The sequence below is a fragment of the Carassius gibelio genome, chromosome A10, assembly GCF_023724105.1.
Source record: "Carassius gibelio isolate Cgi1373 ecotype wild population from Czech Republic chromosome A10, carGib1.2-hapl.c, whole genome shotgun sequence".
In the NCBI taxonomy this organism is placed as follows: Eukaryota; Metazoa; Chordata; class Actinopteri; order Cypriniformes; family Cyprinidae; genus Carassius; species Carassius gibelio.
The window spans coordinates 9,608,908-9,631,583 of record NC_068380.1 but is presented as its reverse complement, the minus strand read 5'-3'; the positions used below and the strand labels follow the sequence as shown (position 1 = coordinate 9,631,583).

General features: G+C 36.7%; 1 protein-coding gene across 1 annotated transcript in view; it reads right to left on the bottom strand.

The window, feature by feature from the left end:
* The window catches only part of LOC128021109 (opioid-binding protein/cell adhesion molecule-like), a 131,743-nt gene that overhangs the window by 73,343 nt on the left and 35,724 nt on the right, over positions 1-22,676 (bottom strand). The gene's annotated exons all lie outside the window — the stretch shown is intronic.

Below are 22,676 nucleotides of genomic sequence, written 5' to 3'. Positions count from 1 at the left end.
TTAAAATCCAATCCAATCTAATCAGAGTTGGAACTATGCATTTTATAATATAGGGTGCAATGGTGCCCACCCAATTTGGTTGGCTGGTTTCAGTAATTACAACATTGCAAATTTTTATTTGAAACAAAAATGTGTATGAAAATCTAACAAAAAAAGACAAGGTATACAAGACTGTGTATTTAATAGCTTTAGAAGTACAATCCCATGAAGCAATGGAAATGACATAATCAAATAAAATAACAGGAGGAAATATAAAACTAGTAATTTAAAGTTTTTGATTGTATCTACAGATGAGAGTGAGCGGAGCTAAAGAGCTATTTTGGGGCATTTTGTTCATTGGGACTCCCTGATTAGTGGAAATTGCAATACAGCATCATGGGTACTGTAGTTTTTCCCAATCTGCTTTTAAACACATTTAAATATTTTTAAGTTGAATTAATGTGAATATATGGATTCAACAAAAGCATATAACACCAATTATTAACCTCACAGGTTTGTCTTAAAAGGTGTATCAGTTATTGTTAAAAAACAGTTTCCTCATGGAGAAAATCAATGGAGTTTTTACCTCCAGAACCCTACCATTGTGCTCTGCTAGAATATATTACACTTTATCTGCCAGAATATTTCTGTGAGTTTGCGTTCAATCCTCCCTTCTGTGTTCTCTCTCTCTCTCTACTTTCTTTAGTCTCTCCTTTCTCTGTATCTCACTGTATGCATGCATGCATATGTATATCTCTTCTTGTGTTCAAATGGTAAGATGACGTTGGGGGCCTCCTCAGATCCAGGTTACCGGTCAATTCAGACTGTCCTTTTCGCAGGGTAAAGGTATCATTCTGCCAGATGCACTCCTAATATGTCCAGAACTTCCTGGCCATAATCCCATTAGATGTAATGCATATCCTGTTGGATCTAGAAGCAGCAGGAGGATAAACACTTTGTTTGCCAAATGTATTCCATATACATATTTGTTTTCCCCCTTACATTCCCATATTATGTAGTGTATGATTCTTATTGGATAATCCACTCCACCACCTTTACAATGAATCTATATAATAATATGTAAAAAATAAACTTTGAAGAAGTTTGTGTACCGAGACTCCATATCCATGACTCTTTTCCCAAGAATCCATGCATTCATTAGTTTTTAGGAACTGAGAATACTTTGGGGGTGACGAGAAATAACGGGGTTAGTTAATTAGTTAAGATTAATTTATTTTAATTAATTTTATTTATTTATTTATTTGACTCTGTCCCGTGTTTCGTATGTGTTTTTGTTCCTTGTGTCGATGGATTTCATTCCAGGTGTTCCCCGTTTGTTTTGATTGTATCCCAGGTGTGTCTCATCTTCCCATTATCCTGCTGTGTTTAAATAGTGTTCCCAGTTTGAGTTCTGTTGTCTGGTATTGTCAATGTTTTTACATGAATTTCCCTTGTTATAATTAAACTTTGGATTAATGTACTCCTCGTATCCCTCCATTCCTTGCGTTGCACTCCCACTCAGTAGTGCACTCGTGACGATTTACTTGTATCTAGACATTTTTTATTTATGTTTATATTTAAACCAATAAATATAGTATCAGGTCACTAAATTGTGACTCATAAGTTGCTGTTAAATCATAGTAGTATTAACCCAGCTATGTTAGAATGTAACTATTTCAAACTGTATTAGTCTGGTATGACACCTCAAATCTAAATGCACTCTGGTATATCATATCTTGATCATTATCTCTTAATTTCATATCAAATGGCAAGATACTTATATATGTGCACTGCAAATGTCTACGTTTAACCTCAAGGTCAAAAGCAATTTGGGCCAGAAAACTAGGATATTAGCATACCATTTCAAAATCTAAATCTCTGACAACTGTCGACTTTTCTATCCTACCAGAGTCAGTAACTGTGTTAGTGGAGGCTGCCACTGTCATCAAGGTAAACACTTTTCGCTTTAGCTTTTCAATCAAAAATGTTACTACGGTTGAACCATTCCTGGTAGATTACATTAATACAGCTGCGTTGGAATGAGAGCTAAAATCACTTCAGTTTGAGGGAAGCTATGTTGAAAATGTCAATTATCATTCCACATGGTTATGCAAATTGTGTTGAGGGAGACGACGAGTTAATACAGCTGGTATAGCTGGAAATGTTTGACGCTCAATCTCCGGATGGCATTCAGAGTCACTCAAATCTATTCATGCACGCTCACTTTCATACTGTCACCTGATGTTCAATGTCCCTGTCTGCAGTGTCTAGTGTTAAACTATCAATTTGTCATATGCAGACTTGATGAAAAGTGGCGTCCATGTGCATGGTTGTATGAGTATTGCTGACATAATGTGTATGTTTTATAATTACTGGTGCCTTAACTTAAAGCGGCTGCTATAAAGCAGTCTAGAAAGAGCAGTTTCTTGCCCTATTAGTAAACTTTGTGTGTTTGTAACTATATTTAAAGTTGAAAAGCACTACGAATTAGTTAAAATTGCTTTCAATCTGTGAGCTGATGGTGGGACTTTTAAGCACGGGACACACTAAGCTGTAGGTCATCTTTACGCCAGTGAGTCATGGACTTATTCATTCAACTAATTCAAAACACTGATTCAAAGATACAAGAAACAAAACAAGTGAAAAGTCTTTATGAGTGAGTCAATAAATCAATGTTCACTTCAGTGAAGTGATTCATTCAAACACTGTCAGTGAGTCCCTGAAACACTCAACCAATTCATAGACGCACAGATGATAGATAGACACTATACTTATTAACTATGTTGCTATTGGTGCATGCTATTGGTTGCTATTGCTAATAAATAAAAATTATTATAATGTCTTTATTACGTATTTGTTGAGTAGCAATAAAAGCAACACTAACAAAGGTCAGCTCGAACTGGCAAAGATTGAACCTGTAATAATACAAAGGCAAAAGCAGGATGTAAGCTTCACATGGCATTTCTTCCATGTTCAGTTTTCAAAAAAAAAAAAAACACAAATCCGTTCAAAAGTATCTGGCTGAAGAATAATTCCCCAGTTGACCTTTCAGGACCAAAACTGAAGCAAAGCTCACAAAATCTATTCATTAGTGTCAATGTCTGAGACATGACTGATTCTGAACTCCTTGATCCCAGAGTGCACCATTCATGCTTGTCATACTCCGCAAGTGTGTCTGTCACCATTCACACATGGATTTAAAGGGGGCTTTTTTACTCAAAAATTAATATTCTGACATTTTTTCTTACTTTCGTATCATTCATTCTGTAGAAAACAAAAGCAGATGCTAAGGAAAATGTTTATGCTGCTCTTTTCCTTAGAATGAACGTAAATGGTGATCAGGGACTGTCAAGCTTCAAAAAGTACCTTAAAAATGTCAAAGCAACAATAATATAGTTTCCCTCAAATAAAGCTATGATTTGTAACATAGTGTGTGAATCTTATTTTATGATGTTTTTATTGGACTTTTTGTTATGGTAGGAGCTTAACTGCCCCTGGTCTTCATTCATATTCACTGTAAATGAAAAAGTGGCTTTGAATTTCTGCAAAGCATTTACTTTTGTGTTCCATGGACAGTCAAACGGGTTTGAAACAACATGAGGAAATTATGAAATAATCCTATAAGCAAAACACTGAACCATATTCTACTGAATATTCATCATGGTGTGGAGAAAAACTTCTAAACAGACGTCTTTAGACAGCAGTGACAAGTACATTAACTTGAAGGAACTGCATTTACAATGAACTGGTTTCTAATCCAGACTGTGCTTCATTATGGAAGCTCTTGAGATGACCCCTCTATAGGCCCCCTGCACTAAAGGAATCCTATAAAACTTTATTAATTTGACCTCAAATCCCCAACTCAAGGTTATGTTTAAAGAATGCACACCACCATTATCTTCAGTCTGGAAAATCTGTTTGAACAGAATGGAGCGTCTCTCCCAGAGGAGACTTGCTAACCTTGCAGTGAACTGAGGAGGTCTCCTCTCCTGTGATAACTTCTGCTAAACTAACAACGAATGTAGCGTCCTTGGGAATACATTTCTCTTTGTTTTAGTGAAAGACAAGGGAAAGATGCTATTTTACAACTTGTTCAAAGGTTGCTTCTTCTCATTTCAAATTACAAGGCAGTATGAAAACATCAAATCAAAGACTTTACGAAGAGGTTTGATGTATGTTCATAGTTAAACTCGATCTAGAATGTTTAATTCCTTTGAATACATTTCATGCCTAAGCTGCGGTTTCCTCAAGGCAAGAAACGGATCGAACAGATGTTCTGCCATCGTGTCTTTTAGTTCTTAAACATCAAAATGAATGAGAAATGAACACATTATGGTGATTCTTGTTCATTTAGTCTAACTGCTACTGTAACTTCTGCATTAAATGAACAAGATTTTTTTCTTCTCATTTTGAGCAATACTTTTGACACACACAAAGCAGCATGTGCAGCAAAACAATAGCATCTTGTTTGAAGTTCCTCCTTTTAAGACTCGTAATTGTTAGTTGAAATACACAACGAAGACCTCTAATATTTCTGGTAACCTGCTGCTTTGAATATCAATGTGAATAGACAAAAGACAATATTTTATTTGTTGGCACACCTGTCTCCATCACCATGCATGGCTTTGTTACAAAAATCATGGAAGTTGAGCTTTGTATAATAAAATTAAAAATATGGTTTACTAAACCTTAAAGGAATAGTTCGCCCCAACCAATAAAAAATTCACTGGATCCTAGTCAGTGAATGGGTGCCGTCAGAATAAGTGTCCAAACACCTTATAAAAACATCACAATAAGTAATCCACGAATCCAGTCTATCAGTTAACATCTTGTGAAGCAAATAGCTGTTTGTTTGTTAGAAGCAAATGCATCATTAAGGCATTTTAATGTCAAACTGTCACTTCTGTCCAAAATATCAGTCCATTATCCATAATAACTCTTCCACTCTCATCAGAATCCATGGACATATTATTTTAGAACTGTTTAGAACTGTTTTGTAGTGTTTTCACTTGTAAATTGAGCTTGGACTGTGCAGATTTCTTTCCTGATTCAGACGAGACGATTCACTGGAGAAAGGAATATTATGGATAGGCAAAAATCCAAGCATTTTTTATAAAATGTGTAAAATTCTTGTAGATTATATTTTTTTTAGATATTTGGACATATTTTTTTCTGATGGCACCCATTCACTGCAGATGATCATTTGGTGAGCAAATGATTTAATGTTACATTTCTTCTAATCTGTTCTGCCAAAGAAACTAAATTATCTCCATCTTGGAGTACATTTTCAATAAATTGTATTTTTTGGGGTGAACTATTCCTCTAAATAAGATTGTATCTTACTTTTTTTCTTTTTCTTTTTTTACGGTATATAAATGTGTTAGGGTGGCCCAAAGTTTTAATGGGATTTAAAGGGATATCCTTTCCTGCAGTGCTACTGTGCAATAAAAAAACTCCTCTGAGCGGTTTCACAAAATGTTAGTAAATTACAGGGTAATTTAAAATAACCCGGTACCACCATTGCATCCATCCAGCCAGCAGACACATGCATTTCTATTGTTCAAAAATAGCAGCCTCCACTATCACTCACGCAGCGTGCTGTAGTCGGTTAGGAATTAATTTGAGTCCTGACCCTGAAGCAACTGGACTGGATATGATGACAAATCTCATACAGGGAGCGGCTCATGGCCTGCACATTTTTTATCTGTCACACAGTTGTGTCGGCATAGCAGGCATCTTTTCACAAGCACGGTCGGGGTATGTAACCGTTTTAACTTCGTTTACTAATCAGCAAGCATTGAGGAAACAGTTGCAAAGGTTTACAATGTGTTCATCGAGGAAAAATTGAAACTAAACCAACTGTAAAGCCATGTCAACAGATTGATGAAGGTTTGCAACCATGAAGCACTATGTTGGTTTTATTGTAAAACCTTGAAACAGGTTTTAAGATTGCAAGAAACTAGAACTAAATGCAGCCTTTAGGGGACAGTTAATAGATGCAGTGCAGAATGGGCATTTGGCAATGCGGCAAAAGAGCTATTGTTACTAAAACTATGAGGAAAATTGTTAACTTAAAAATATTTTTCAGAAAATAAATAATAAGAAAACATAAGTAATGCAAATTTTAATTTTAATTGAAAAGCAAAACAAAACTATTGAAAACAAAAAAAAGAAAAATATTTCGAAAAATATATAATTGTTTTAATAATATTTCAGCACTTCAGGGATAATTTGACCTGTGTGTCTGGGTGTGTGTGAGAACGCAGCCCACCTGCAGATGGCGATATGGTGTGTGATGCCAGTAAGATTATTGAGACTGATAGCAAAAAAACAAATAAAAGATCACAAATAAAACTCCACAAATAAGAGCCACCTTGAAGTTTGCACAATCAGTGCGGATCTTTCTGTCATCTGTCCATGAAAATCATGTGACATAAACATCTGGCTAACACAATGTCATTGTGAGTCCTATGCAAACACAGACTTTCTCAAAGGCTTAGATTAGATATAAATATAAGTGCTGGTACTGTTCTGTTGATTTCACAAATGATCTAATTATATTACTAAAGTTAGAAAAAATAAAATAAATAAATAATATATATATATATATATATATATATATATATATATATATATATATATATATATATATATATATAAAATGTAAATAATAATAATAAATAGCACTAAAATAAAACATGTAAAATGCTAAACTACAGTAATCTTGTGAGGTACAGTACATGTACACTCACTTTATCTAAAAATCTCCCCATTTCCCAGATAAAACATATGGTCAGGATTGTCAGTATAATCCTTTTCTCCTGTTTAAATCTGCATGAACTACTTCAAGTTGTTTGGTCTTCGAGCCGTAAAATGTCTAATTAGTGTAAAATGTACACTTCACAACCAACACAAATTCATTTCTGTATTTGTACAGTAGGTATATAATTACACAAACTGCTGAGGTGACTTTTCAAATTACTCCTTGTTGGCTATAATTGGACTCATTGTGCTAATCAGTAATTATGAACTGATATCATGCATTTTAATGCCAGAGATTCAAAGCAATTTTTGTTTTGCATGATACAGAATTGACTTACTATTCCTGAGAGGTCATGTTCAATGAAGTGATTAAGATGCCTTGAATGTTAACTGATTATTCTCTTTGACCTTGTCTTATTAGTGAACACAATTGAATTTGAAATATTTTGTTTACCAATTACACATCGTCTCAAAGAAAATGACAGAAAGGTTGATTTTTGGTCCCTGATTTGGTCCCCAAACATCATCACCCAGTACTTTTTCTGTCCATGCAGAAAGTTAAACTGCTGGCAACACATCAAAGCCAATTAGAACAGTGTGAGGGAGAGGTTTCTGTTTGCAACGGTGGCAGGGGCTTAGATTACTTCACACTTTTTCAGGCCATAGAGGTTTTCAAGAGCCAGTGTGAATAAATATAGATTTAAATTAAAAAAGACAGGATAGTCTGCGCAAGACCTTATGATTTATTCAGACCAAGGACAAGGCGAGATTAACATTGAGGAGTGCTAAACACTCATGCAAGTGTCTGTTTTATTCATACTTGAAGCCAGGGGGCGCATAAAGTCATACCAGGAAATCCCTAATATGAACAAAAGCGTCCAGCTATTGCAGTTATCGCTGTAACAGTTATACTGTTAATGTTTTTTTGTTTTTTTTTAAAGAAGGCTCTTCTGTTCACCAAGCCTGCATTTATTTGATCCAAAGTACAGCAAAACAGTAAAACATATTTAAGTATTTTTACTATTTAATTTTTTTTTCATATATTTTAAAATGTAATTTATTGTGAATTCATATTGTGAATTCATTCATTTATTGTGATTTGCTGCACAATAAATAAATAAATAAATTACTCAGCTGTTTTTAATATTGATAATAATAATAATAATAATAATAATAATAATAATAATAATAATAAAATGTTTCTTGAGCAACAAATCAGCAGAATGATTTCTGAAGGATCATGTGGCATTGACGACTGGAGTAATGATGCTTACAATTCAGCTTTGATCACAGCAATCAATTACATTTTGAAATATATTCATATAGAAATCAGTTAAATAAAATAGTAAAAATGTTTCACTAAATTACTTTTGCTGTACTTTGAATTAAATGCAGGCATGGTGAGCAGAAGATAATTTTCCTTATAAAACATTAAAAATCTCACTGTTCAAAAACTGCTGACTGGTAGAGGTTGTATAGATTACAGAAATGTTATCTTCTTAAGACCCTGAGGCCTAACATGAAGACAGATATTTTTGTGAATATTAAAGTCTGAATGTTTTGTACAGAGCACATTCAGGACTTTTAAAAGATACCAAATGATTGTATGTTTCACCATGACCACTCCCTCTCCTTGGTCATCAAAAATGACTGAAATTGCTGTAGTGACACTCTTATGGAAATATAATATTTTGTAATTATCATTTAAATCTCTCTAATTTTTAAATTGTGGAAACTAAAAATGTATTGGTGATTTTAAAAAATCTATATAGTTTTTGCCTATGCATGTTCATTTAAGGTTATTATTTATTTATTTTATTTTTTTAAGAAATTGAGTCCCTATGACATAATACATGAATTATTTTTTATTTACATTATTTTTTATGCTCTAAACAATGTAAAGACATGGAAAGAAATATTTTTTTCCTAAAACTCTTTCCTCTGGTCTTAAGAGGTTAAATTGTAATATATATATATCCATCTGTGCAAAGGGTACATTGGGCAGCAAGCAAATTCCACCAATAGCTATTGCCTGCATGGGTTTCAATTTCTTCCCATTTAATGCCAGCTCGCTTTAAATCCTCTTTGAATGTACTCTTCGACATCCATCGGACGCATCCATGTCAGTGCTATTTTCGCAAGGCATGTTCTGGTTGCCACAGGATGTGCCCTGTCAGTTTGATATGATGCTCAGACACAATGAAAGAAAGTCTATGAGTTTTAGCCCTGCGCAGAATCTCTCTATTTGTAACATGGTCGTGGTATGTGACAGGTAGAATACATCTGAGACGCCGCTGGAGGAATTTGTCCAGCTTGTGGCCAATGCACACTGTATTTTTCCAGGTCTCACAGGCATAGATTGTCATTGGTAACACAATGGGCATATAGAGACAGATATTAAGTGATGTGTTAATGCTGGGTGACATCCAGATGTTGCTCATCCTTTGGAACACATTGGCTGCTTTGCCAGTGCATGGGTTACATCTGGTTCTGCATCACTTTGGTCTATTTTTTATTATTATTTGTTTAATAGGCTTAAAAAATGTATAAGGCAAAAAAAAAAAAAAAAAAAAAACTATTCTAAGATGAATGATCTTCCACTGAATGATGTTGAATGAAGCATATTAAAAATTAAATTTATTAAATGTAATCATGAGACAAACATATCCAGAGACTTTTTTTTGGACTCTTTCCTGTCCTGTTTTTCAGAAATGGATTATCCATATAGCAAATAATCTGTTGAAAGAAAGTCGGAATTCAACAACCCAGTATTCCCCGGAATAAAAAAGTGACTTTTATTTATATTAGGCTTGACAAATTGGAAAGTGCTTGACAGGCTCCCTTGATCTTCATTGACTTTCATCAAAGGTTGCAGACTGCAGTGAAAGACTGGGGATTACTTTGGAGTGTTTGGAGGCTTTGGTCTTAAATTAGTCATGCCTTAGAAGGCAACGATTCTTCCACCGATTTTAAAGTTCACTCGGTCTACATCCATACAACATTAAGAAGCCCTAAGACAATACACCATGCATAAACATTGTTCACAGACTGAGGGGCGCATGCTGTGTTTAAACAAAACTGAAGGAGAGGGAAATGAAGAAGGCTGCAATTGGTGATAAAATATTTTATTAGAGCAACATTCTGGGGTAAATATTATGTAGGTCAGATGCCATTCTGGAGGAAGTTCAATATATATTTGAAAGTTTTCATCAGTTGAAGCACAAGCTTCTGAGCTGAAGGCTTTGGAGCTTTGATGTACACAAAAATGAAATGCAAAAAAATGTACTGTGCCCACCCTTTTAGAGTTTCTTGGGTGGAGGAAAAGCAGAAATAAAAAAAAAAACATATTGATAAAAATCACTGTTCTCTTCCAGCGTGAGTGATGTTGTTTTCACACTGTGCAGAAATGCACTATTGATCAGTAACCTCACTACATTTACCATCATTTTTCTACCTCGGCACACCACAGACAGAAATCACTCCCGCTTCCAGGGCCACTTAACTTGCCCTTTTGAGGGAGAAAGGTATAAACAGTGTGTGCAGTATGGACCATGCTCACATTGACCCAACTACACCACCCACTGTAATGAAGCGTGTTTGACCAGTAGCGCATGGAATTGGTTCCTTCTTTCATTAGCAGGATAAGAAATCTGTGACTACAAATCAGGCAGCGAGTGTACATGAACAACAAATGCATGATAATGGGAGTGATATAAGTGAATGGATTTATAAAGCAAGCTTTGTCAGGACGTGCTGGTTCTTATCTTCAAAGAAAAGGAACACAAATCCAATTTCTTTGTATAAGAAATATTGTTAATAAACAGTAGTATAAAAATGACAAATGCTGCAAACATTATTTTACTACACAGCATCATGTCTTGATAAAATTATCGCAACGTCTTTAGAACAACAAATGTGCAAGAAAAGCCAGAGTGCATATGCCTTTAACACGTATTTTATATATTGCTTAAAGGGACAGTTCACCCAAAAATGACTTTCTTCTTTCAGACAAATATAATCTGAGGTATATTATAAAAATGTCCTGACTCTTCCGAGCTTTATAATGCCAGTGAAAGCTCCAGAGACTTAAAAAAAGTCCTTCCGAAGCAAAGCGATGCGTTTGTATAAGAAAAATATTCATATTCAAAGAATGTTTCCTTTTGAAACCTTGCACTAATTTGCCAGTTGTACTTGTTGTTGTGAGACTTTCTGAATGCATATGTGCAGCTGGAAATGAGGAGGTGAAGCTATTTCACCCCAAACTTAATGCAATATCACACTTCTGTTCTACTTCCCCCACACACGGCCGGGGAAATGCCTCTTATTTCCACTTCTTCTAAGCTGCGGTGTCCTCAGGGCAGAACACAGCCCCTCTGCTCCAGCATGTCACCCAGACTAATAAGCAAAATCTGTCCTCACTGGAGCATGGGCTGGAGTAGCCACGGAAAGAGCAGATACAGACCTTATCATGAAAAAATAATCCCTGGCTAACTGCAGCGGGAACCCTGTAGGATTGCACCTCCGCTGCAGACAGCTGCTGAGATTACCAGAGAGACCGGAGATCTTTTGCAGAGCCGTCTAGTCAAATCAGACCAGACGGGTGTGATGCAGCAGTGGGGCGAAAGGAGATGCTACATTAGAGTTTCTCCCACAAGCAAGCTAACATCTTGCCGTTGGGCTGGAACACAATTCTGCTGAATCATGATTAAGAGAGCAGCTTTTAACGTTTAGAGACAGACCCCTTGTTCAGGTATTCAGTGTGGGGCTTATCAAAAGGCTTAACATGATGACATATGTTTGTTGGCTCAAGGAAGTGACTTAATGTACTGTATCTTATTCTGTTTACTGCTCACTACACCAAGTCACTCTTTACCAGCCGCCACTTTTATTTATCCTGCAGGGCATTGGGATTTTCAGATTGTTTCAGATTTCAGAAGTTGTTTGTAATGAAGGATTTTACAGTTGAATTGGAATGGGGGTGTCAGACCTAATAGAGTTATCGTTGTATAACTTCATGCGTGGAAAACAGACGTTGTGTTGCCATCCATCGTCAGCAATCCACAGGAACACCTTCTCCACCCCCATCCCATTCAAATTTAGATTCTGTCTCATTGTGACACTTTCTTTTTTAGATGAAACTCCAGCACACTTTCATGAGAATACATTTTTGATGACTGCTGCAACGAAACACTGAGATCTAATAGAATAATAGACCGAAACGCTCTCATAAAGAAGGGTGAATGTTAACACTGCTAATCAACAATCTCTGCACCTGTGCAAATTTTCTAATGGAAACCATTTGATAAAAAAGAAACAAAAAGTAACAAAAAATAAAGGTAACATGATATATGCAAGTGAGGCCAATCTTTAAAAATTAACTATTTCAACAATGGTTCTTCATTTCTGTTAAATGTGTGATACATTAAAGGAATTGCTCAACCAAAAATGAAAATTTGCTGGAAATTTACTGAGAGATGAGAATGTTTCAGAAAGAAAAAAAAATCTGAATTACTATTCGTATTTTGGCCAGAAACAACAGTTTAGAGGTTAAAAATGATGGATTTGTTTCTTATGAACACAAAGATTTCACTTCACAGAATGTCATTTGACTCGACTGGTTCTGACGGCACCCATTCACTACAGAGGATGCTTTGGTGAGCAAGTGATGTGATGCTAAATTTATCCAAATCTGTTTCAATGAAGAAACAAACTCCTCTACATCTTGGATGGCCTTGGATGAGTACATTTTTAAGAAAATATACATTATTTTTGTGTGAACTATACTTTTTGCAATGACCCCAAATAAAAAAATAACCGAGCTTCATTTTCAATATCACACATATTCATCCCCAAAAAGTATGTAGTAAATTAAGCTCAAAAAGGAAATGTATATAAATATTTACAATTAATTATGATTAATTACAATTGTTTATATGAGCTGCCAGTAGTAACTGTAGCAGAATTATATTGTCATCAACTAATCTGTCCATCCAGTGAACCCTTAGCATAATTTCATATCAACGCTAAGAAAGGATATTTTTCCATGGCCACAGAAAATACTTTCATACAGTATTAATGCATTAGAGCATAGCAAAATTACTCAGAAATTACTTTTTGAATTACTCAAATCACTCATACAGGGGAAAGGGCAAATGAGATTTGATGGCTGATACCATCAAGAAAACCAGAGAATGAAGCTATGAAAGAGTGAGTTAACCACGTGAATAAAACCATCAGCGCTGTTTATAACAGGGTCTATTGCTTATACTAAACCTCTGTTTTGTTTAGTTAAATGTATGATACTTGCATTTCTTTGGCCTGAAAAGCAAAGTCTTGATGGTTTGGTGGTTCGGTGGCGTAGGAGTTGCGATCACGTTCTTCTGGTTTTGCAGAGTGATGAATGAGGTGTCCTGACTCAGTGGTGATTGGGAGTTTCTTCCCAGTGGAAAGTGAAAAGTGCTAAAAGAGACATCAGCTGAGATCCTAAGATCTTTGGTGAATGGAAAGTCAAGGCACGAAGCCTGGCACAGACTTAGGGATCCAAGAGAATTCAAGCTCACATACTCTTTAACAGATGTTAGGAAAGCAGATCAACAGAGAAGGTGGAACTGTTTGTGGGCCTTTTTAAAGTCCGAGACAGTTTACGCCTCTCAGGACAAACTTGTCCAATGAGAAAGGCTGAAATTCAAAGCAGGAAGTTGGAACTAATGAAGAGTTTTACAATCCTTTGTGAAAGCATGAAAATTTGCAAAACGGAACTCGAGTGGAGATTCAAGAGAAGAATCTTTAAGATTCTTAGAATACTAATATATTGCTATTGGAATACTATTAATATACCAACATATAATATACACTCTCGTTTAGATCATCAGAAGACGAATTCATAAACATGGTAAGATTGCATACAGGTAAAATGACATGAATGAGTAGTTCTATCACAAGCATGCATAAAACAGTATACGAGACAAAAATACAATATACAAGAACAGTAACAACATACACAATGACCTGAAGTATATGTGTGTTCATAAAAAGAAAGGTTTTTCTATGAATTAATTAGAGAAGAGTCAATTTTTATAGCAGTATGTTTCAGAGAGAACTTAGGAGGATGATCCTCTCCACAAATAAGGTTATATGGTATGGCTGATGTGTCGTGGTTGCCATAGTAACCAGGGGTCTGGAGTCTTTCACAGACATCCTGGCATCTAGTATGTATATTGGCTGAGGGGTCTCTGATCATTTGTTGATCTAATGAATAATTGATTTGATAAATCAAATAAAAAAATGTGTGTCTGATTGGTCCTGACGATACAGTATGTTAATATATATATATATATATATATATATATATATATATATATATATATATATATATATATATATATATATATATATATATATCCAAAAACAACTTGTGAACTTGAGAGAACTAAATTCATACATACATTAAAAATTATCTTGCTAAAAGTCTTGGTATATCTGAATACATGAATACATGCCATTGCAAAAAAAAAAAAAAAAATGCAGGGAGAAAAACAAGTAATTCTAAAGAATCTATCATTTCTTTGTCGATGCCAGTTGAAAATAGGTGCACTTAACAAATTTCATTTTAGGCATTACAGTTTATTGTAGAAGCAAGGAAGAGCTTGGCTCATTCATTTCAAATAGCTGGCGTTCTGATTTAATTTCATGTCAGTGTCAATAAAGCTTTTTAAGATGCACCAGATGAATAAAAATCCTGACTGATAAAGCCAACAGCTTCTGTACTGTGCCATCTCAGTACGGATGAAGAATGAAATACAGCTATTCTACTGTTAAGTACTCTTTAAACAAATGTCTTTAGTTACCGCAATAAATGAATAAAATGACATGCCAAAGTAGATTAACTTCACCAGCACTGTAAGATGTTATAGTCAATATGTTTACTACGGAGCTGCTCCAAACCCAGATAAGACATATATATCTGGGAGAGTCACGAACTCAAGAACGGTGATTTCTCAATTGTTTGTTTAAAAAATAAATGAATAGTAACAATAATAAAAATAAAATAATAAATAATAATAAAACAGCTCAAGGTCACATGGATTCCTTTTCAAGGGAACTGCGAACTGTGTCCTCTTGGGGGCGCTATGGGGAACACCTTGTGAACCGTGTCTGAAGCATGCATTGAAAAAACACCAACTTGTTGGCCGGCTACAGCCTTTTACGTCACTACCAATGCGACTATAAACAGGCACCGGGAGAACACGTCATTCTCTTCTTCTTCTTCTTCTTCTTCTTCACTGACTGTTCTGTTTGAAGCCTGCATCTGAAAGAACTGGTAAGAGCGATCTTTCTCTGTATATCATGGTGAATACTAGCAAGCATTTAGACCGTTTAGACTGTGTCTGCGTTATTTGACATGTTTTTATTTGAATGTTTTAAAGAGGGATTTTCCCTTTAGTGCTCGTAATGGTGGTGGACGAGAGAGAGCCTCGGGAGGATGATGTTATATCTTTAACACTATCTGATACGGAGTTTAGTGCTCTGCTGGGTTTTTACCCAGGAAAAGCAGGAGATATTTGAGGATGGTGAAGAAGCTGAGGCTGAGCCTTCTCAATTCTCCTGCCCTGCGTATGTAGAGGTTATTGGATCACGCCACGGCAAAGTTGGAATTGCCATGAAAATGCGCTAACAAGGTGCCGCTGTAAGGCCACAAAAAAAATAATAATAAAAAAAAAAAACTCGATGAGCGTTATCTTTCTGAGCACAGTCCTCCAGCTCAAGTAAGCCTTCCATTTCTGCATGATCTCCATAAAGATATCAAAAAGAAATGAAAGAGGCCGTTTTCTTCTCGCATCCATCAGTTTCGCATAAGAATAAATCTGCCAACATCAAGGGGATGCGCGAAAGCAGCTATGAGAGGATGCCCCCTGTATAAAGAGCTAAAAAGAGCTTTCTGCGGGGGAGACATCATCTCTTAGGGGCCGTTCACATATCGCGTCTTTTGCACGCTCAAATTCGTTATTTCCAATGTAAGCGCGCGGTATGCGCGCTCATAATGGAAGCGACGTGGTCGCAATGTGCACGCGGTGCGATTCGCCCGTTTTTCCAGGCGCATCCACACTACATCGAGTAAAAACCATTTCAACTTTTCAGAATGCCGCAAGCGCACCGTGGGTCATGTGACAAGAACTAACCAATCAGCTTCATCCTTTACCGTAACAACGTTGAAAGCTCAGCTAAGATGAAGGAGCAGCTGATCATAATTGTATATGGATTGCCATTTTGAAATAAATTTAGTAGCAGAGCTACTGCAAACGATTTTTAGAGCTGCAAATCCATTTATCCTTTGCTGAGATTTCCGCATCTTCATGGAGAGGGCACGTCATGGAGGCAGACGCCTCAGGGGCGCAACTGCCCAAGCAATTTGGAAAGTAGGAGAACGCATTTTTAGGCGCGATATGTGAACGGCCCCTTAAGCTCCCTCCTTGCCATCTAAGCCCCTTCAGAAATTCATCTGGCTTAAATGGCAAGGCATACGCATCAGCAGGTCAGGCTGTGGCTTTGTTACACATGATGGTGTTGCTTCAAGCATATCAGGCTGTTCTGCTAAGAGACTTTGATGGAGGGAAGGGCCTTTTTCCAGATCAGGTAGCCGCGCCGCACCACAGACCTCTCTCCATGCTACCAAGCAGGCCGCCTCCGCCATGGGTGGGACTATGGCGGCCATGGTGGCAGAGGAGAGACATCCGTGGATGAACCTGGCAGACATCGGGAAGAAAGAAAAGGCTTTCTTCTCGATACTCAGGTTTCGCCTTCTGAACTTTTCGTGTTTCTTGCCTCTCCCGTGCGATTCAGTGCCTCTGCAATGATTAGTGACCTTTAAGTGCACACGCTAAGCTTTGTGTACTTTCTCAAAACCACATGGCGGTCAGTGTGTACGTGAACACTTTGCACACTTTCTAAAATCCACGTAAGTGGTAAGTGTGCACGCGAGTTTCTGCACACTTTCTGGAATCCTGTATGGTAAGGGTTACACACTACGCTTCGTTCCCTTTCTTAAGATGATTAGACCTTGGTTCCTCAAGCTCCATTCAGCCAATGTGTATTTATTTATACACCTAAAGCATCCCTTCCCTTAACATGAGGGGCTATTTGGGTGATTCCCGTGGTAGTTTAGCAGTATGAGCGCGCTACTCTGAGCTCGGAGTTCTCTCATATAAGACTGAGTTCTCTGTTTTTTCCCCAGAGCACTCCAATATTGTTTCCATAGATCAAGTTGATGACTCTCAAACATACTGTTTTAAGATGTACCATTCCACCAGAGTGCCACAAGAGCCCCTCCATAGAACAGTGTTTGAAAATCCAAGCTATGGTAAGTGTGCACGTGAAGTCTTTGCACACTTTCTGAAATCCACACTGTGGTAAGTTTGCACACTAGTATTCTGCGTTCTTTCTAAAATCCTATATGGTGAGGGCTTTGCGCGGCTGCTTCGTGCCCTTTCTTGAGTTGGATAAAAGCTCCGTTCATCTTGGGCGCCACTTCACCTATGTATCCTCGGATACATATCTAAACAGGGTGTTGCTAATAGAGAACTGTGGAGACAGCTCTTTCAGCAAGCTAATGCGTAAGCTAGCAGTAGCCCCTGTGTGAGAGGCAAGAGTTGGTATAAAATGCTAGGTTCTTAGCCGTATCCCTTTAAAGGAATCTTTCCTGATTCCAAACCTTCAGCTCTACCCTGGGCAGAGGCCCTAACAATTAAGTTGGGTGTGTAGCTTAGACCTTTGGCAGTAAGGGGTACTGTCACACACAGCCATCTAATCTTCCTTGGGGCAACTTCTGTTGAAATGGTAGAGTTGGTACTTAGTGCTCGCCATGATTCTGGTCTGCACTCCCCTCAGCATGGCGGTGTGGGTATACTGTTCCCCATAGCGCCCCCTATAGGATGCAGTTCGAAGAACCCTTGAAAGGGAACGTCTCAGGTTATGAATGTAACCATGGTTCCCTGAGTAGGGAATGAGACACTGCGTCCTCTAGCTCCCTGCAATGCTTCAGACGCAAGCTTCAGACAAAGACATGAATGACGTGTTTTCCCAGTACCTGTTTATAATGGCACCGGTAGTGACATCAGAGGCTGTAGCTGGCCAACAAGTTTGTGTTTTTTCAATGTATGCTTCAGACACAGGTCACGACGAGGTGTTCCCCATAGTGCCCCCTAGAGGACACAGTGTCTCGTTCCCTACTCGGGGAACCATGGTTACATTCGTAACCTGAGATTTTTTTTTTTTTAAATATATATATTTCTGAATCTGAGAACGATGATTTAATCCACCAAAAAATATATTAAATCAACAATAGCAAACTGTTTTAACTTGAATACAGCATACATAGAAGGTGCTATAAAAGCTGCATTCAGTTACGTAGGCCTGTTGCATATATATATATATATATATATATATATATATATATATATATATATATATATATATATATATATATATATATATATATACATACACATTTTTAGCATATTAAAAAAATATTTTAAAATATTAATATAAATATAAAATATAAATAATGAATATTTAATACAAATATCTGAAATTATATTATTATATAAAAATATTGTTTATTGTTAATATAAAAACTACAACAACAATGGCCAGACATTTAAGAAACGGTGTACTTCCACTTCAAGAAGCCACATTGAGAGAAGCTGTCAGAGGTTGTCATTATTTTTTTTACTTAGCTCTGTCTTGTTTTCTCTGAAGCAAAGGAGGTATCAGAATTACACACTTGCACATGATATTTGGCATGACCTCTTTCTGCTACTGCTCTTACAGCATGTTTTCATGCTATACAAGCTTTTTTGAGAGGAAAATATTTAGTTCAAGAGATGACTCATCAATCTCTTCACTAAGCTGACACCAGAAAGCACCAACCCTACTCCTCACCCCCTCTGTTTTTCTGCAAGTCGGTTGGTAATAATGGCTGCGATGGTGATGGAAACCCAGCTGATGCTAAAGCAACTTGAAATGAACTTAAATAATATAGACAGTAATATGTTCTTGCTTTCATTAAAGCACAAAATGTTCTTTCTCAAAATTCATGCCACAGAAATGCTGCTAACATAGAAGAAAAAAAGATCCCATAATCTCGTTCTTGCTCTACAAAGCGTTTGGTTAGGTATTCATTGCTCTGGTGTTGGTGAAAAACCACACTGTGCTGAAATGACACCTCCATAGCTTAGAGTGTTCCGTAAGCCTCTTCCAGAGAAGACGCTGGCACATCCCAGCAGCCCTCTCATCACAAACATGAGCGTGTGCCACAGATAAGTCATGCTCTTCGGTGATTATGTCGTAAACACCATTTCTCCCCTTCAGCTGCTGAGATTCTCTGCTGCCTCTCTTCTCGTTTTCATCGCCGAGGGTCTCTCTGCTCCTATACAGATTTTAATTGCTTGGCAATAAAAAAATAAGGTACCGACAGCTGAGACAGGTTTGCTGAGCATACATGGATACCGAGACCATCAGGAGGAAAGTGTGCCCCCAATAAAAGACCACGCATTAGAACCGATTTCCACATAAACCAAATGGACAGTTTGATGCGAGACTCTCTAAGTTAAACACTGCCAATGCTTTCAAGTCAAATTTGTGGCCCACTCTAAAAGGTCAAATATTGAAGTAGAGTAACTGCCTGTGAATTTGACGCCACATTAATTTGACAATCAAAACCGTTCCCTCTCTGTCAAAGTAAGCGTCTCCTGCTATATTCGAATTCCTGTACTAAGTGTATATTGAAAAACTTTCCAACTATTTGAAGCTGTGCAATATAAATAGCTTCCCTAATATATTACCTCCACCTCATAGACCCATGGCATTCTAACAACTTTCTCTGGTTTTGTTAAGACATCAAGGGAAGTTCAACGTGACATTATTATTTTTCAATTACATTTGTCATTTACTCACCCTCCTGTAACTGAAAAAAATGTGTATGCTTTTCTTTCTTTCTGCATTCAGAACATACAGTGGTTTGGAAAAGAGACACCCCCTTTAAAATAATCAAATTGTGTTGCTTTGCAGCCTAAAATTAAAACGGATGCGTTTTTTCTTTTATCCAGCTGTATTTACTCCATTAACATCCAAGTGAAAGATACAACACCAACATGTCAGAAAAAAATACATAAATATAAAAACAGAATCATTGAGTTGGAAAAAGTATCACCCCTCCTAAAAAAGGCTTGAAAAGTCCATCAGGTGTAGCTAATCATCTTCTCAATGGCACACAAAGCCATCTGACTCCTTTTCTATACCCACTGTAAAAGAAGATATTCTAAAAAATGTTTCAACTGTATTTTTTTATTTTATATGTTCTTTCAATTTTCTTTTTGTCTTTGAGTTAACTATGGTGCCATCCGTCAACAGTCCTTTTAAAATGCCATATCCATCCATTATTTTGATGAGAGATTTTTGCAGAATAACTGTTAACTTTTTTTAAAAAGCTTAACTGAGACTTGAGTGTTTGAAAATGTTTTTCTCCCGACCTTGATTTACTGCAATGATTTATATTTTAGAAAAATGAATGTGATCACTCTTTTCACAAATTTTCACTGGCATTTCTGTTAAGTGTTGAGGACTAGTGCATCTTTGAACCTACATTCAGTACAAGTGAAATACTTAAGAACTGTTAAAATCAGATATACTCCCAGACAATTTTTTATTTTTTAATCTGTCACGGGCTGGTCGCTTTTAAATAGGTACAAATATGTGCAATTTAGGTACTAATATACAGTATACTTATATGCACATTTAGAGGTAAATAAAATACAAAGGTGTGCCTTTTGAAAAGATACCACCCCAATGACACTTTTCCTCAAGTGGTATTGCAATTGGTGACTTGTAATGCTAATTTTTCAATGTAAAATATTCATACTTTTACTTAAGTAAGGATTATGATTTTTATAGTTTTTTGACCAAATCACTGCAGCCAAGAGATATCTTTCAAAAGCTTAAAAAAGCTATGCTAAATGGTTATCTAAGAAAAGCATGCTTATTGGAATATAGAGGATTTCTTAACCACAGTTTATTGTGTGTTTCCTCCACACTCCAAGTTCAGCCAAGTTAAACATGTTCCTAATATTTATTCACGAAGAGCACAAGTGCATTATTCAGGTAGATAATCCGTCTCCCCTGCTGCTCCCCTCCATCAGCTCAGGGCGGCTACATAAGCACAGAATAATCACTCTAAGTGATCTCACTATCAATAAAGTGGCCAAAATATTTACCTATTAGATCCATTATCAACTCTAAGGGAATTGGTGGAAACAGGAGGCTCCTTCTGTTCCAGCCATAGTGTTTGCATGGGATGATTTTAGACCATGGTGCTAATGGTTAATAAATGAATAGCATGCTGTGTAGAGGCCTGTGTACTCCCCCAGAGTCCTGGTACTGAGAATTAAGCCAGTCTTCTGCCCAGCTGGGCAAAATTGAAATCCAAGGTATGCTGATAAACTACAACTAGAGCTGCTTTATATAATCAACAGTGTTTTTGGTGTCCATTTTGTTCAGTATTTTTTAAGCCACTAAAGGGAATTACATTCTCATTAGCTCTCGTTTCTTATCGGAGAAGAGAGGTGCATTAAGTATGCGGCGTATAAAGTTTAACCTTCATTTACTTAGCGCTCTTGGCTAGATTGTTTCTACTCTAAAGCATGTGGGAAATAATGAGAGAGGGTGAGTGGAAGGTAAAGGTCTTAACTGTGAGCCTTTGCTTTTCATTTTTAAAAACAGATCTATAATCAGAGACAGTAAAACTTTGGATTTAACAAACAAATTGTAGAATGTAAAATTAAGAAGAAAAAGATTCTGCACTATTATTAGGTCAAACCATCAATAATCATTACACATTCATATGATAATGAATTTCATTGCTTTCAGTAGAAAATACGAATTCAAGTTGTAGCCTATTTGCTTACAAACCTGACTAATTTTAGTTTTGACAAACTAGTATTACTATATTATTTGACAAACTATTATTTTCAGCACATACTTTTTAAGTGTAGGTAAGTGGTGTTCGGTCCCAAACACAAACAACAGCTGGTGTTATGACCATTATCAGTCATTTACTGGTGCATTTCAGCATTAAAGTAAAAATGTATTTCCAATTAGCTAAAAATATAATAATAATAATAATAACTTTTACAAACATGAGTATGTGAGCTTATCCCCCTCTGTGAAGACAGGGGAGTTCTCACGGGAAAGTCAATCCCGCATCTCACTTGGGAAGCTCACCCATGTAGAAAACAACGTATGTCTCCACGATCTGCCAGACAGCGTCTCTCTCCTCAGCTGAGTGGAGATGACAGGTGAACATCGTCTCTGCGTGCCGCCGCATGACATGATCCCTGCCACATGTTCTCCCATCAGGCTACCTGCAGTAGAATCCACCCACCGCTATCTGATAACCTGAAGCCAAGTGAGCAACATCTGAATCGCTGATTTCAAATGTGTCACAGGACACAGAAATCATAGGGACTGAGGGTTTAAGAAGAATTTTAAAATCGAAACTTTAACAATGATCAAAATGACAATAGAAAATGCTCGGAGTTCAGATGCAGTAAGTTCAGAGCAGTGCAATCCATCTGAACAGAACTACACAGAATAACGTTCACCATTTGAATGATTCCAAAAGCCTGAAGTTAAGTACATATGAACAGATGAACAGAGATAATGGAGAGGAGATGATTATCTATGCCAATCCAGACCATTTTCACCCTTCACCTAGTGTTAAAAACAGAAACAACGAACAGAGGTGCAAACCTATTGACCAACACAGGAACATTTACAGAATGTTACATTTGTCTGACACCTTAAAGGCACACTCTTAGTAATTTATTTCTCTTTCAAACATTTTACCCAGAAGAAATGAACAGGACTTCTGAAATGGCATAAAT